Source organism: Protopterus annectens, chromosome 10.part0 (genome assembly GCF_019279795.1).
Source record: "Protopterus annectens isolate FY-2018-M chromosome 10.part0, PAN1.0, whole genome shotgun sequence".
NCBI classification, from domain to species: Eukaryota; Metazoa; Chordata; order Ceratodontiformes; family Protopteridae; genus Protopterus; species Protopterus annectens.
In genome coordinates this window covers 1704522502-1704538300 of record NC_056744.1, presented here as the reverse complement: position 1 = coordinate 1704538300, position 15799 = coordinate 1704522502, and the positions used below count along the sequence as shown (strand labels likewise).

Below are 15799 nucleotides of genomic sequence, written 5' to 3'. Positions count from 1 at the left end.
GATATTAAATCTATTATATATAATAATTATAATACCTGCTTTCTTAATATACAAAATCTTTTTAATACCTGGAATAATGTGTTTTTTACTATGGAGGAGAGACTTACAATTATTAAAATGATAATATTCCCCAAGATTTTATACTTAATACAATCAATAATACTTCCACCTACAAAAATAATTATCAAGAAACTGAATACACTAATGTTAAATTTCCTATGGGCACCTAATAGACCTAGGATTGCATTAAAGAAACATACTAATAGCTGGTCTCAAGGGGGTATTTCTTTTCCAGACTTTAATTTATATACTGTCTCTTCTATTGTAAAAGTTATTACTTTATTAATAGATCAGTCATATGTCACAAAATGGAAAGATTATTGGGAGCTAATTAGTATGCACTTCATGAAAATCTCCTTAACACATAAAAATATGATTGTAAATAACTCCATGTTATGGTTACTAAAGGAATTTTGTACTTCACCTATTACACCTAAACATATGGTTTGTTACCCATTAAATATTATTATTAGTTATCGTAACTTTATATTCATGCACCCTAAGTATAGGGAATGGAATTTTATTGTATTCCCTATAATGTATACTCAGGGTATGCTTTTGTCATCTACTTCTGAAGGAACTCATTTAGCTATAGATAATGATCTAAAGTACTGTTATCAGTTGATATCTGATAATAAAGTTAAAAATCTAGATTTCTTAAAACAAGAATTTGATCTAAGAGAAACTTGTTGGTTAGAGGTTCAGACCTTTAGACAACATATCAATTATAAAATAGATCTAATGTCTATAACAGTTAAAGAATCTATTCCAACACTGATTGATTACTTGATATTAAATTTACAACATAAAGTTTCTGATAAAGGTAAAATTTCATACATACATAAAATTATCAGACAAGAAACTTTTTACAGTGTAGATTCATACTGGAATTATTTCACTTCTATTAATGGGGACCCACCAAATCAACAAGATAAACAATATATATTGGAATCTGCTTATAGAACTACGTCTTCCATTGTCTGGAGACTTTATACATGGAAATTTTTACATAGATCTTTTTATACACCTTTGATGATGAATAAAATAAATAATAAAGATAATTTATGTAAGAGATGTAATGTAGAAATTAATGCTGACTGGGCTCATATGTTTTATGACTGTATAAAATTGAAAGAATACTGGAAGTCAATTAATGAATTTTGCAGGCTCTTTTTACAGATAATTTCATTATTTCTAAATCTCTTATATTATTCAACACACCCGTACCTCAAAGTGTTAAAAGGTTAAGCTTCCCTTGTTATGGTCTATTCTAGCAGTGGCTAGGAAAATAATAACTAGAAATTGGATTTCAGATACACCTCCTTCGTTCAATGAATTTAAAAATGTTATGAATATAGTGTGCCATATGGAAATAAACACAATTAGGACAAGAACAAATAGAAAAACATCTTATTATATTGTATGGGATAATTTACAAAATTTGTTAAAAAAATTTTAATTTCAATAGCATGGTATTTTAGTTTAATTAATTGATCTGATTGTAGTGGATGTCTTTGTAAATACTTTAGTTGTTTTGTTGAATATTATAATAATACCTATTTTTAATTACTTGTATAAAATTGTTATGATATTTCTCTTATATGTTAAAACAATAAACCTGTTTTGAAAAAAAAAGAAATGCATGTAGATTCTTTTATTTTGTCAGCTGCTCAAGTTAACAGTACTAATATTAAAAAAGTGTCCCTTCTTTGACAGGTTCCCAGCTGTATTGTGTGGCTATTTTATATTTTTGCATCGCATTTTTGGTCCGATTTTCATAAAATTGTGTTTTTTTGGCAAAATTAGTGGCAAATCATTAAAGACTGACATTAGAAAATAATGACAGACGTTTCAGTTTTAGATTTCATATACTTCAGAAAATTCATACTAATGCAAGACCATTATCTTTCTAAGTTTATAAGAGAAATATTTAACAATTGTCCTTAATTTTGGGCCTTTGTCCCACTTCTATGTATGGCTTTTTCCAGATTTCTTGATCTGAGGTTGAGAGGTATGACAAATGTGTCAGGGCTATCACAGTCAGCCAGAGACATTTCAAATTGTGACATACTTCTTGCACCCCACTCCCCCACATAGTGACTCTGGATGTGAACAAGCAAGGCAAGGAACAGTTATGCAGTGTAAGTGTGCAGAGTATCCACCCATCCAAGGTAGACTCAAGTACTAAAGTGGCTTTTCATCTGCCCTTGATTTTGCAGAATGTTCTGGTATCTGTCATATTTTTATACTGTTGATTTATGCTTATTATTATTCAGAAAGTGCCTGTTGCTCTGTGTTTAAGTAGCATTGCTTTAATGACCATCAGTTAAGCTTGTCTGAGATTGTAAGATGCAAGTAAGCTTTAATAAGCATACTGTTAAAGAACTGCCAACACTGAAAGCCTTTCTGGTGTTGCCATGCAGAGAATACTTACATAACTAGATAATGTATAAGCCTTGGTTATTGAAATGCATATGACAGTATTTGTAATAAAGGACAGGATTACATTATTTTAAGAAGCTCATTACATTTGTTGGAGACTTGCAGTCATCTTTGCAGGCTTTACCTGCAAACTAAACAGAATGCCAGTCTATCGTGTGTGGTCCATAACTTGTGCAGTAATCCTTTAAGCAATGTATGTTGAGCTTGTTTCTTGTTTGCTTTTCATTTTTTACTTTGATCATGTTTTCCCCATGAAACAAGTAGATAGTTGTTGTCAGGCAGCAGGTCTTTTTTGGATAAGAAACATTTTTACAAGGGGGGGTATCACAGAGATTGCTACTTTCAGCATGTCACTTGGTACTTTTATAAAGCTGAATATAAATTATAATTAGAACTGCAGTGCAAAGAGTAGTGCTTTGAGTTGAGTGCTGCTTGTTTTTCTTATACTTGATTTTGACTGGCATTCCAGTAATGTATTTAAAAAGTAATTTATTTTTTCATGCCTCACAGCCTTTTTGTTTCTATCTAGATATTAATTAAGCTGCCATGCAGCCAATGCATTGAATTTTTTTTCTTCTACACTTCATTTTGTCTTGATTGGACTCTCATAATGATGCTTTGGCACCCAGGGCAGCGTATTTAAAGTTACAGTCTTTGTGATTTTGAACATAGCTCCTCCCCTTTCTACTTGGCCACACCCATCCCCATTGACCCCACCCATTAAGCTGTCTCCTGCAGCCCTCCTTTGATTTGAAGTCACCAGCCACCACTGAGTTTATCTATCTGCTGGTATCTGCTTTCAGTTTAACTTTAACCGTGCAGGTTCTTTTTATTGTAAAAGCTGCTGAGCTAAAAAGGGGTGTGTGTGCTACTGGTATCTGCTTTCATTTTAACTGTTTGCCATTTCAGTTGATCTGCTTTCAGTTTCACTGTGCAAGTTCTACAGAGCTAGAAAGTTTGCCATTTAAGTTTATCTGCTTTCAGTTTAACTATGCAAATTATTTTTGTTGTAAATGTCTTTCAGTTTAACTGCAAATTCTTATTGTAAATGCTGATGGAAATGCTTTCAGTTTAACTGTGCAAGTTCTTATTGTAAATGCTGATGGAAATGCTTTCAGTTTAACTGTGCAAGTTCTTACTGTAAATGCTGATGGAAATGCTTTCAGTTTAACTGTGCAAGTTCTTACTGTAAATGCTGATGGAAATGCTTTCAGTTTAACTGTGCAATTTCTTATTGCAAATGCTGATGGAAATGCTTTCATTTTAACTGCAAGTTCTTACTGTAAATGCTGATGGAAATGCTTTCAGTTTAACTGTGCAAGTCCTTACTGTAAATGCTGATGGAAATGCTTTCAGTTTAACTGTGCAAGTTCTTATTTTAAATGCTGATGAAAATACTTTCAGTTTAACTGCGCACGTTCTTGTTTTAAATGCTGATGGAAATGCTTTCAGTTTAACGGTGCAAGTTCTTACTGTAAATGCTGATGGAAATGCTTTCAGTTTAACTGTGCAAGTTCTTATTGTAAATGCTGATGGAAATGCTTTTAGTTTAACTGTGCAAGTTCTTATTGCAAATGCTGATGGAAATGCTTTCAGTTTAACTGTGCAAGTTCTTACTGTAAATGCTAATGGAAATGCTTTCAGTTTAACTGTGCAAGTTCTTTTTGTTATAAATATTGACGGAAATGCTTTCAGTTTAACTGTGCAAGTTATTTTTGTTGTAAATGATGATGGAAATGCTTTCAGTTTAACTGTGCAAGTTCTTCTTGTAAATGCTGATAGAAATGCTTTCAGTTTAACCGTGCAAGTTCTTTTTGCTGTAACTGCTGATGGAAATGCTTTCAGTTTAACCGTGCAAGTTCTTTTTGTTGTAAATGCTGATGAAAATGCTTTCAGTTTAACTGTGCATTTTTTTTGCTGTAAATGCTGATGGAATTGCTTTCAGTTTAACTGTGCAAGTTCTTGTTGTAAATGCTGATGGAAATGCTTTCAGTTTAACTGTGCAAGTTCTTGTTGTAAATGCTGATGTTAATACTTTCAGTTTAACTGTGCAAGTTCTTGTTGTAAATGCTGATGGAAATGCTTTCAGTTTAACTGTGCAAATTATTTTTGTTGTAAATGCTGATGGAAATGCTTTCAGTTTAACTGTGCAAGTTATTTTTGTTGTGAATGCTGATGGAAATGCTTTCAGTTTAACTGTGCAAGTTCTTTTTGTTGTGAATGCTGATGGAAATGATTTCAGTTTAACTGTGCAGGTTCTTTTTGTTGTAAATGCTTTCAGTTTAACTGTGCAACTTATTATTGTAAATGCTAATGGAAATGCTTTCATTTCCAAATTCTTTTTATTGTACATGTTGCTGGGAATGCTTTCATTTTAATTGTGCATGTTCTTTTTATTGTAAATGCTGCTGAGATGTGTGTGTGTGTGTGTGTGTGTGTGTGTGTGTGTGTGTGTGTGTGTGTGTGTGTGTGATGCCCCAGTTGTAGTGAGGTTCAAACCCTGTACCTAAGATACAGGTAACAAGAGCCTGAATTCTCTACCCACACCAGCTTTTTGGCCTGTTTTTTTTTAAATGTATGGTTTTCTAACAAATTAGTGAGAACTGAATTCACTAATGATAGCCATTCAAGTTTCAGTCTTCCTATCTTTCACAAATCACATGGTAACATAAAACATTTTATTCTAGCAAGTAGTAACTTTTCTAAGATTGTACAAGTAATGTTTAAAATGTGTCCTGGTTTGGGGCCTTTGTCCCCACCCCCCCCATAAATGTTTTTTTCCAGATTTCCTAATCTTAAGTTGTGCTGCATAGTTCCTCAGGGGGAGAAAAGTTTAGTGCTGCTTAGGGTAAAGTCTGTTTGTGTTAGTAGCACAATGGGTAGAATGCTTGCTTGTGATGCAGAAGGCTGTGGGTCCTACTCCCACAGAAAATAGATGGATTGCTGATACTGTACTGTGTTGTACTTTTAAAGGGGTGGATGCTACAGTCCTGAGAGTGTTTTCTTTGGCAAAGATAAAGATATCTAGTACCTATGAACCTGTTATCAGTTTGCCATCCATTCTCTATTGCAATATTAGTAGCTTATTTTTTAATGTAATAGGCAATTTAACCCTCAAGGGCAACATGCACTTTATTTGTAGATGAAACAAATATAAAGTTGTTTGCTAGTGGCAACCTCTTTAGTTACAGATCTCTTTAATGTGGAATTATTTAGAATACTTTTACTTCTGCAGATATGCATATTTACTGATACTGATGGATTGTAGACATTTAAGTAGACCTTTATGATGGAAAGTTCTGAATTGAGCAGTTTTATCATTCCTGGTTCATACATTGTTTCATTGCTTACTGGAAAAATGTTAAAAACAATACATTTAAAACACAGTCTAACAAGTGTGCTGTATTATACAAGGAATATAATTTAATACAATCGGGAAGGTGTATCAAAGTACAATCAGGAAGGTGTTTCAAAGAAAAGATGTATGTTTCATGTGGAAGAGTCCTATGATTTGAAAACAACCCAAATATAATCTTTATCCCCCATAGGCCAGATGCATTTTCTTTAAATGCGGATTTCAATGCTGTTTCAATGATTGAGTTTCAAGGGCAGAGACACTTTAATGCCAAGTCTGTTTTCACTGTATTGCTTTGTTTAGCAGATGTTAGTATTCGTGCTGTAATAAAAGTTTTAAATGAAATCCAAATAATCATTATAGAAAAGCAGTATGCACATTACAGTGCTTATGGTAAATGGGGCAAAATAGCCTACCAAGTAATGGGACATTGGAATGGCTGCAAGGGGAGAGCTTTGTATGGGGGGGTCCATTCGACCATAATTTTTTGAGTGGGGGACGGAGGAAGGGCAGCAAACTCAGACAGCCTTGGGCGGCACAACCTTTAGCTAAGCCACTGATCAGTAGGCCATGAAGAATGACCTTTGGAGGTCCTAGCAAACTATAATATTCTTTTGTTGAGATTAGAATATATTGCTTACCATTAAATGCCCTGCTTTTACCACAAAACCCACATACTACAAGTCACCAAAAATAAAACCCTAAGGTTCCTCATCTTCCCCCTTCTCAGTGAACATCATTGCTACACTTTAAAAAAAAATGGTTACCATTTACTACAGGGTCTGGGCTCTGGGGCCATATTTTGGTTGTCTGTTCGTCAGTTTGTGTTTGAAAGTTAATATCCCACAATTCTATGGGAGTGGGTGGGGTTATATAATTATGTATGCAAATTTTATGATAATCAGCGTACAGATTTGTACCTACTTTTCAGGGCCTTTGTCCAGATTTTTGATGTTTCCAGGTTGAGAGGTATGGGTAGGACCCATTACAATGAGGGAGTGGAGCCAGTTTCTACCTGTGACAAAAGCTTGGCTCGAGGGATGACTTTCAGTAGATTGCAGCTTTTTGCTGCTCTGCTATGTATGAAAACCTGACCCGCAATCAGATCATCTATGAATGATTTAGCACCCAGTTCCCCATGAATGTGCGGTGCACTGCTGGAGAGAGGCAGTCCCCTTCCATACATACTATGACCCAGTGATGTACGGTGCTCCTCGCTGACCTTGCAGTCAGCTATCCCTGGCGAACTGGAGATCTGTGGCACTGTGGTACTGTTAACATTTAGGCTGGATTCTGACTTAGAGGTATTCAGTAACTTTGCACCACTGGCTCCTCAGCCAAGCACATACACCAAATGTTTGACCCTGAGGTTCCTCTCGTACTGAGCAGGATTACTATTGGGACATCACATAGTCATTAGGGTAAAACTAACCTGTCTCACGACAGTTTAAACACAGCTCATATTCCCTATTAGTGGGTGAACAATCCAACGCTTGGTAAATTTGCCTTCAGAATGATAGGAATAGTGAACATCGAAGCTATGCACTGAGCAAACATTAGGACACCTGTGTTACTCTTTGACAGATGTACCACCCCACTCAAACTCCCAACCTGATGCTATCCCTGGAGTGGGTCACTCCTGGATGCCAGGGTGTTTTGAGCCAAAAGCGAGAGCCCCAGTGGGGCTCACCCCCTTGCCTTACCAGGTAACTGAAAAAATTATGAGTAGTGGTATTTCACCAGCAGCCAAGGCCTCACTTATTCTACACCTTTCCTGTCTCTTCATAGTGCCAGACTAGAGTCAAGCTCAACAGGGTATTCTTTCCTTGCTGATTCTGCCAAGCCTATTCGCTTGGCTGCAGTTTTGCTAGATAGTAGGTAGGGACAGTTGGAAACTCATTCATCCATTCATGCGCATCACTAATTAGATGATGTGGCATTTGGCTACCTTAAGAGAGTCATAGTTACTCCCAATATTTACCTGCACTTCATTGAATTTCTTCACTTTGACATTCAAAGCACTGGGCAGAAATCACATTGCATCAACACCCATTGTGGGTCTTCATGATGCTTTGTTTTAATTAAACAGTCAGATACCCCCGTTCCACACCAGTTCTAAGTCAGCTGCTAGCTGCTGGATGAGGTGAGATGCAGGTTGGGCCCAGCATCGCTATGGCCAGGGCAATACACAAGAAGGGTCTGGCATACATCCAGAGACCCTGCTGCCATCCCCCCAGCACCCACAGGAGGGGGAAGCATGGTAAGGGGGCAACACCTCATCCAGCTGCAGTGCACACGCAGCCCTGCTTCACACCCGAGCCTGACCGACTCAGCCCTTAGAGCCAATCCTTATCCCACAGTTATGGATCTGGCTTTCTAATTTCCCTTACCTAAATTGTTCTAACATGTCAGAGGCTGTTCACCTTGGAGACCTGCTGTGGATATGGGTATATCTCAGGGTGAGACTTACACCATCTCACCCAGATTTTCAAGGGCCAGAAAGAGATGAACTGATGCCGCCAGAACTGTGATGCTTTCCAGGGTGCAGGCCCCTCTCTCAGGGTGAGCCCATTCCAGGGCACCCTGTCCTTTACAAAGAAAAGACAACTCTCCCAGGGGCTCCCTCTGAATTCTCTGAGATTGTTTGCATCACTGCACTGGATGCCACAAGTCTCGCATTTCCATCACTCCAGATTTGGGGATCTGGACTTGACTCCCTTTCAATCAGCCAAGGGCAATGGAGGTCATCACCTGTCCCTTCAGAATGAGCTTGCCTGTCTCTCAGGATCGACTGACCCATGTTCAACTGCTGTTCATATGGAACCCTTCTCCACTTCGGCCTTCAAAGCTCTCGTTTGAATATTTGCTACTACCACCAAGATCTGCACCCATGGTGGCTCCACAACAGCCCTCGCCCTGGGCTTCAGTGCCACTGCAGTAGCCCTCCTACTCATAGTGGCATAGGCCCCTTGGCACCCAATGCTGCTTATGGCCGGATATCAGCCCAGTGCTCCAGTGCCATCCATTTTCAGGGCTAGTTGATTTGGCAGGTGAGTTGTTACATACTCCTTAGTGGAGTCCAACTTCCATGGCCATCATCCTGCTATCTATATCAACCAACACCTTTTCTGGGATATGATGAACATTGGCATTGAGCACCTTAACTTGGCATTCAGTTCATCCTGCAGTGCCAGTTCTGCTTACCAAAAGTTGCCCAATGGGTGCTAGCATTCCACACCTGGCTCCAAGCCAGTGAGTTGGGCTTCTTACTCTTTTAAAGTTTGAGAATTGGTTGAGATCATTTTGGCCCCGAAGACCTTAATCATTTGCTTTACCAGATAAAAATTGTTCTGTTGAGCACCAGCTATCCTGAGGGAAACTTTGGAGGGAACCAACTATTAGATGGTTTGATTAGTCATTTGCCCCTATACCCAGGTTAGACACCCGATTTGTACATCAGAACCAATACGGACCTCCACCAGAGTTTCCACTGGCTTCACCCTTCTCAGGCACAGTTCATCATTTTTTGGGTCCCACCAGGTGTGCTCACACTCCAACTCCCTGACAGGATGGGTGAGATGGGCCAGCAGTGCACTCCCTGCAAGGAACTGGAGGATCCTATCTCAGTGAGTGCATGCCAGCCCTCACTTTCATTGCACCATGGGGTCTCCTGCCCACCCTCAGATTCGTGCACCTGTTAGATTCCTTGGTTCATGTTTCAAGATTGGATGGGTGGGTCACCCACATTGACACAGACCTTGGGCTGCCAAGGTGAGCTCAGTGGCCTGGCAGTGGGATGTGGTCAGGCCACACTAAGGACAGTCCAGTCCAGTTGACAGTCCTACCGGGAGATGGCGGGGTGGGTGCAGTGGTGGTCAACTCCCATGATTTCAGGGCATGGAGAGAGCTGATGCTGCATGCTGTAACACTCTCCTCCAGGGAGGGGACCCACCTTCCATGTGGCCTTCCCAGCCGACCCAGAGCTGGTCATAGTGCACCGCCATGGAGGAAGTGCACCCAAAGGCAGACGGTGTGCCCGGGGATGATCCCCCACCCCCTGGAGCAGGAGGGGATGCGCCTCACCCAGACAGCTGACATGGCAGCCGAGTTGAATCCTCCGGGTGGACCATGTGGACAAAACCTGTTTACCTCTGAATAGTTTCATGCCCTCTTGAACTCTCTCTTCAAAGTTCTTTTCAAATTTCCCTTATGATACTTGTCTGCTATTGGTCCTGTGCTGCTGTTTAGCCTTAGATGGAGTTTACCACCCACTTTTGGGCTGCATTCACAAATAACCGACTCCAGGAAGACCTGATCCTGACATGCCAGGGACCATCACCAGCCTCACACCATCCACGGGCTGAGTCTTGATCACAAGGACTTGGGTCCCCTGGGTGGTGCCAAGGAGATGGACTTCCGTATGCCACATTTCCTTGTGCCTGTTGCTCATGTGGGGATTTGGTGCTGAGCTCTTCCCTCTTCACTCACCGTTACTGAGAGAATCCTGGTTAGTTTCTTTTCCTTCACTTAGTAATATGCTTAAATGTGGCGTGTTGCCACGACTAATCTGAGGTTGTATTCTGAGCATGGTCGCAGGGGGCAAGAGGTTAGGAGTCATGGGGATGGACAGATGTGCCACCCCTTCCCCTGGCCCTGCCACCTGCTCCCGTTACAAGACTCCGAGTGGTGGTAGAGGGACAATGCAGCCCTGGTGAGTGGGAACTGGGCGGGTAGAAATCAGGCCACACCCCAGGGAAGGCAGCTGACTGGAAGTACCCCTGACAGCCTCTGGGGCAATCCAGATGTGCACCTCTGCCCTCCTGTCCATGCTGCAGATGGGCTTCCCGCCTAGGTGTGGCAGAAACCACTCTCCTCCATCCATGTCTCACCCTGGAGGGATGGGGCCTGCAACTCCCCAGCTATGTCGTTGTGGAGGTGGGACACCCTGGGGCAATGGAAGGCATGACAACCCTCAGACAGGTGTAGCCCTAGGAGTAACTCAGGGCCACAAAGTGTGTTTGAAGTGCCGATGATCAATGTGTCTTGCAAGTCACATTAGTTCTTGCAGCTAGCTGCATTCTTCATTGATGCATGAGCTGAGTGATCCACCACTCAGAGACGTACAGTTCTAGATTTGTCACATAGGCACCACTGCCTGGATGGCATCTCTCCAGGAGATGAGAAGGTAAGGTTTCACGGGTGTCATCACAGGTGACCAGACCAGGGTTACTGGCCCCATGCTGTGGGATGCAGGGAGTCCTGTGGTGGCCACTGTGCGAAAGTGCTGCCGACCTTCCAGATCTTCAAACCAAGGCCCCATGGAGAGTCCTCCTCAGGTACCACATGACCACTGTTGAGGGGAAAGGACACTGGTGTACCCCCAGGGGTGGCCCTGTGTGGCTGGAGGGGAGGGCATAGCATCCCTCTGCTGGGACGGCACCCTCTCCTCCACTGGGGTGGGGAGCCTATCACATCTGGGACACATGGAGGACTGCATTGCTGGGCCAGGTGCCCCCTCCATGGCCATCTCCTTGGGGTGGCAGAGGAGAGCCTGCACCTCCCACCTAATGGAGGAGACTCTTCTCCCACCACTGGATCATGTGTGCTCTTGGAGCCTCTCAGGTGAGCCTCCCTATGATCCCAGCTGGCCTTGCAGAACTCCCTTCATCTGCAGAGGGGCAGATCTGCTCTCAGGAAGACTTTCTTGTCCCCTTATTTCAGATCCAAAGAACCTGTGGGGAGTTTGTGATTTTTCAGGAACACCTCTGGATATGGGGTGAGGTTGGACACCATTGCACGAGCAGGAGCTCTCCAGGCCCCACTGCCATCTGCTGGGTGCTTCCTTTCAGACGTCCTTCAGGGATGATCCCTCCAGGCACCCCCTTCTACCCAGCCAGGAGACCTCCTTCCCCAGCTGCGGCCATCGCCTAGTGGGATCCCACCACCTCTATGTCTCTTGCAGGCTGCCAAATCATACCAGATGATGCGTCCCCTTGGAGTCTCTCAGGGGAGCTTCCCTCTGATCCCGTCTGGCTTTGCAGAACCCCCTCAGCTACTGATGAGCAGGTCTGCTCTTCTCCAGACTTACAAGTCCCCTTCCTTTCTGATCCAGAGCACCACGGTCCCTGTCTTCTGCATATCTCCTGCAGGCTGCCAAAACATGCCAGATAGCATGTGTCCTCAGAGCCTCTCTCTAACGAAAGCAGTACACAGACAATACATGGGGAAAGTAAAGGTTGTGTGAGTTGCCTGGCATCAATATTACTATATGTATATGAGTAGGAGGAAGGTTTATTGCCTTTAGGTGGTGAGTGAGTGTGTTATGCATTGTTTCTTAGCCAATGCAAGAGCATACTGAGCAAGCCTATGTCTGCCTCCACCCACAGCAGCTGGGGTTGCCCCCTCTGATTCTTCATCTGCCTGTGGCTGTGGTGAACTTGGCATTGATGGTGGGATGTGTGCCCCTTCCTGAACCTGCTGCAGCTGTGCCCTCAGGATTATGTTGTATTGCATGGCACATACTGTGAAGATTTCTGTACATGTCTGTAGATTGTACTGCAGGGCTGCCCCAGATGTATCTAGGCTTCAGGACTGTCACTTCACCAGGCAAAACATATGCTATATGACTTTTCTGGTTTGATTGTCTACATCATTATGGCGTTCTTCCATGGGTGTGTGTGCATTTCTGATGAGTGCCATCAGCCACTGTTCCAGTGCATAGCCTGCATCCCCAGTAGATGACACTGTGGGATATCCCCCTAGCAAACATCTGGTACAGTTGGGAGGTGTGCCACATATGTGAGTCATGGTAACCGCCAGGGTTGCCACCACGCACATTCAACATAATTGCCAATTGATACGAGTGATAGCCCTTTCTGGTAATGTAGAGCCAACCCTGTCCCCCAGGTGGTACGTTCATTTCTACATAAGTGTCATCTATGGCACCCAGTACTGCAGGGTAGTGAGCTACCTTCTACAACTGTTGCATTTCTCTGGCCCTCTTCTGAGAGCTAATGGGAAAATATATGTGCTCACTGGCATGCTGGAGCATATCATCCAGGAATTGGTGGAGGATCCTGGATGCTGATGCCCGTGACTCCCCCAGCATGTCCCCTGTTGGTCTCTGAAAGGTATCTATAGCTAATATAACATACCATAGTCTCCACTGGGATGGGTTCCCTGCAGTTGGCTCTGCCTCTGAGTTGAGGGTTGCAGATATTGCGGAATTCCTGTACTATGGCCCTGTCCAGCCTGTAGCACTTTACAATTTCCATGTCATATAGGTTGTGATGAGTTAAACGTGGCCTTACAACTCTTCTCCTTATTGGCCTAGGCCTATTGGCAGCTGAAATAGCATTGTCTTTAGCCTCTTCCACATATAAATGGATTAAAGCAGCAGTAAGTCATAACATTCTCTATGTGTAGACTTTCCATGTCTGAACTCCAGAAGTTTTGACATCTGCTACCTGCGTACCTTATGCTTTCATTCTTTGGGTTGGTGTGTGCTGTTGGCTCATTGGATCTGAACTGCTCTTCTTTCTTCAGCATCTCTGTAACGCTCGATCTATTTAGTGCATACCTCTCAACTGTACAGATTTTTGCAGAATGTCCAGATTTTTGCCTCATATTGGCCTGTTTTTCATAAAATTGTGGTTTTCTGGCAAATTAGTGGAAAATCATTAAAGACTGCAGTTAAAAAATAATGACAGACATTTGAGTTTCAGACTTCAAACCCTTCAGAAAATTCATGCTAATGCAAAACCTGTAACTCTATCAACTTTCTAAGTTTGTAAGAGCAATATTTAAAAGTTGTCCCTTTTGGGTTATGGCATTGTCCAGATTTTTTTGTGGTATGAGGTTGAGAGGTATGATTTAGTGGATGTTTTGTGACTTTTTTTCTGAGTTCAGGATGGATGTGGCTAAAATTGTGATTTGCAATCCTTACTTTCTGGGATGGTTTCCAATAAGGATGATATTCATGTGTTTGAAATGTTGGTAATACTTCACCAGACAATTCAGGTACTGTTTCTGCATCTACTTTGACTTGTGTCAAGGTATTTTAATGATTAACAGCCATTGTTAAAATACTGTTGCCAAGTGTTTGGCACTTGAAGCTTATGAAAACATATGAGTTAAAGGGTTATTGTGCATGAGGTTTCCGAGCATATACACAGCCAATGTACATGATACAGATGATTGTTTAGTTGAAAGAATGGACCAAGGCTCATCAAGCAGTTTCAATGATGTTTGTATAAGTATTGGTTGCATTTTATGAGAGACAGCTTTCTAAAATGCTACTAGGGTTATGCATGGGGTTGAGCAACTTAAATATTTTGAGGAACATGCAGATTCTGCCAAACATGTTGGTCTTTCTTTTCTGTGTTGGTTTCCTATAAAAGTGAGTTGCAAGCCTGGAAGGTTAAAAAATTTAAAAGAGATACTGCTGACTATCTTGGGGGTAAAGTCTTTATTATTCGCAAATCAGTTAAATTTACAATGGGCTTGGAAACACAATCTCAGGAACAGGGTCTTAACGGAGATCATAGCAAAAGACTCAGATTGATACTTAATCTTCTATGGGCACAGAATCTACAGCAGAGGAATTGTTCTCTGCTATTGATGTGGACAGTGAAGTCATTAGTGAGTCACCAGCGGCTAAAAAGAAAAACCCTTTAAGGGTACCAGAAGGGCTGGACGTAAACATACAAAAAGAAGCCAATACATTGGATGTACTGATCTGGCTGATGGTGCCCAGATAGATTTTACGTCAATTATACATAATGTTTCTCAGATCACGTTGACTGTGGTGGAATCAGAGGGACTTGGGTTCATTCCAACATATTTACTGAGTGAAGATGATTTTATCAATGATGTTTTGTCTTTTTGTAGAAAATTTAACTTGTATTTTGATAATAAAGATGTACAGGGTGAATCACAGTTTAGATTTAGGCCATCATCTTTCTCCCCGTCCATGAATAAATAAGTTTCTGTGTTCCAACAAAATGTATTAAAAGATTTACATTTCAATTTCTGTTATAAATCAGATCCTAAGAGAAATTTAACCTCTGAACAATACCATGCATTATGAGCTTTAAGAGATAACCACAAAGTGGTCATTAATAATGCAGACAAAGAGGGTGCAGTGGTGGTTTGGGATTGGAAGTTGTATGTACAATAAGCTGAAAATCAGTTGATGAATACATAGTTTTATCAGAAGATGGTGTTTGATCCCACGTTGTATTTTAAAAAAGGGCACAGATGTTTTTTTTTACCTTAGCTTTTGAGGAAGGGATCATTACTAAGAGTACATTTTAACATTTGATAGTAGTTGACCCTACTCCCCAGTATTTTTACATGCTACCTAAAATTCACAAAAATTCTTTATCTCCCCCCAGTTAGACCTATAGTTTCAGGTCAAGACTCATTAACAGAGCTGCTTTCTGCTTTTCTCACTAAATATTTGAAACCCTTATTAACTGGAATTAATTCTAGGATTAAAGACACCACAGAATGTATTAACATAACAATGGATATGCAATTAGGAACAACATAGAATATGTGTACATTAGATTTCAAGACACTGTACACTAATATTCCACACTGGGCTGGCTTGTTGGCTGTAGAATTCTGGTTAAACAGATTAGGCATATATAAACCTGGATTTAACGCATTTTATTATGTTTAACTGAGCAAGTTTGACCAAAAATGTTTTCTATTTTAATGGTGGTTGTTACCTACAGTTGAAAGGTACAACAAATGGGACTTCTTTTACCCCCATTTATGCTGTCCTTTTTATGCGGTATATAGAAGAACATCTAATATATAATACCAGCCATAATATTTATTTGGAAGAAATAGATATTTGGACATGTTATCTTGATGGTTGCTGGCTAGTGTGGAAATCTGATGTGGTTTATTTGAAAGAATTTATACAATATTTGA

The 15799-nt window shown here is 41.1% G+C and overlaps 1 non-coding gene and 1 pseudogene across 1 annotated transcript; both read right to left on the bottom strand.

The window, feature by feature from the left end:
- Positions 1 to 6877: 6877 nt before the first annotated feature.
- On the bottom strand, positions 6878 to 10433 carry LOC122814704 (annotated as a pseudogene).
- Positions 10434 to 10823: 390 nt separating this feature from the next.
- On the bottom strand, positions 10824 to 10977 carry LOC122814540. The gene has a single exon (XR_006366802.1). It is a non-coding gene; the product is annotated as a 5.8S ribosomal RNA (ribosomal RNA).
- Positions 10978 to 15799: the final 4822 nt, after the last annotated feature.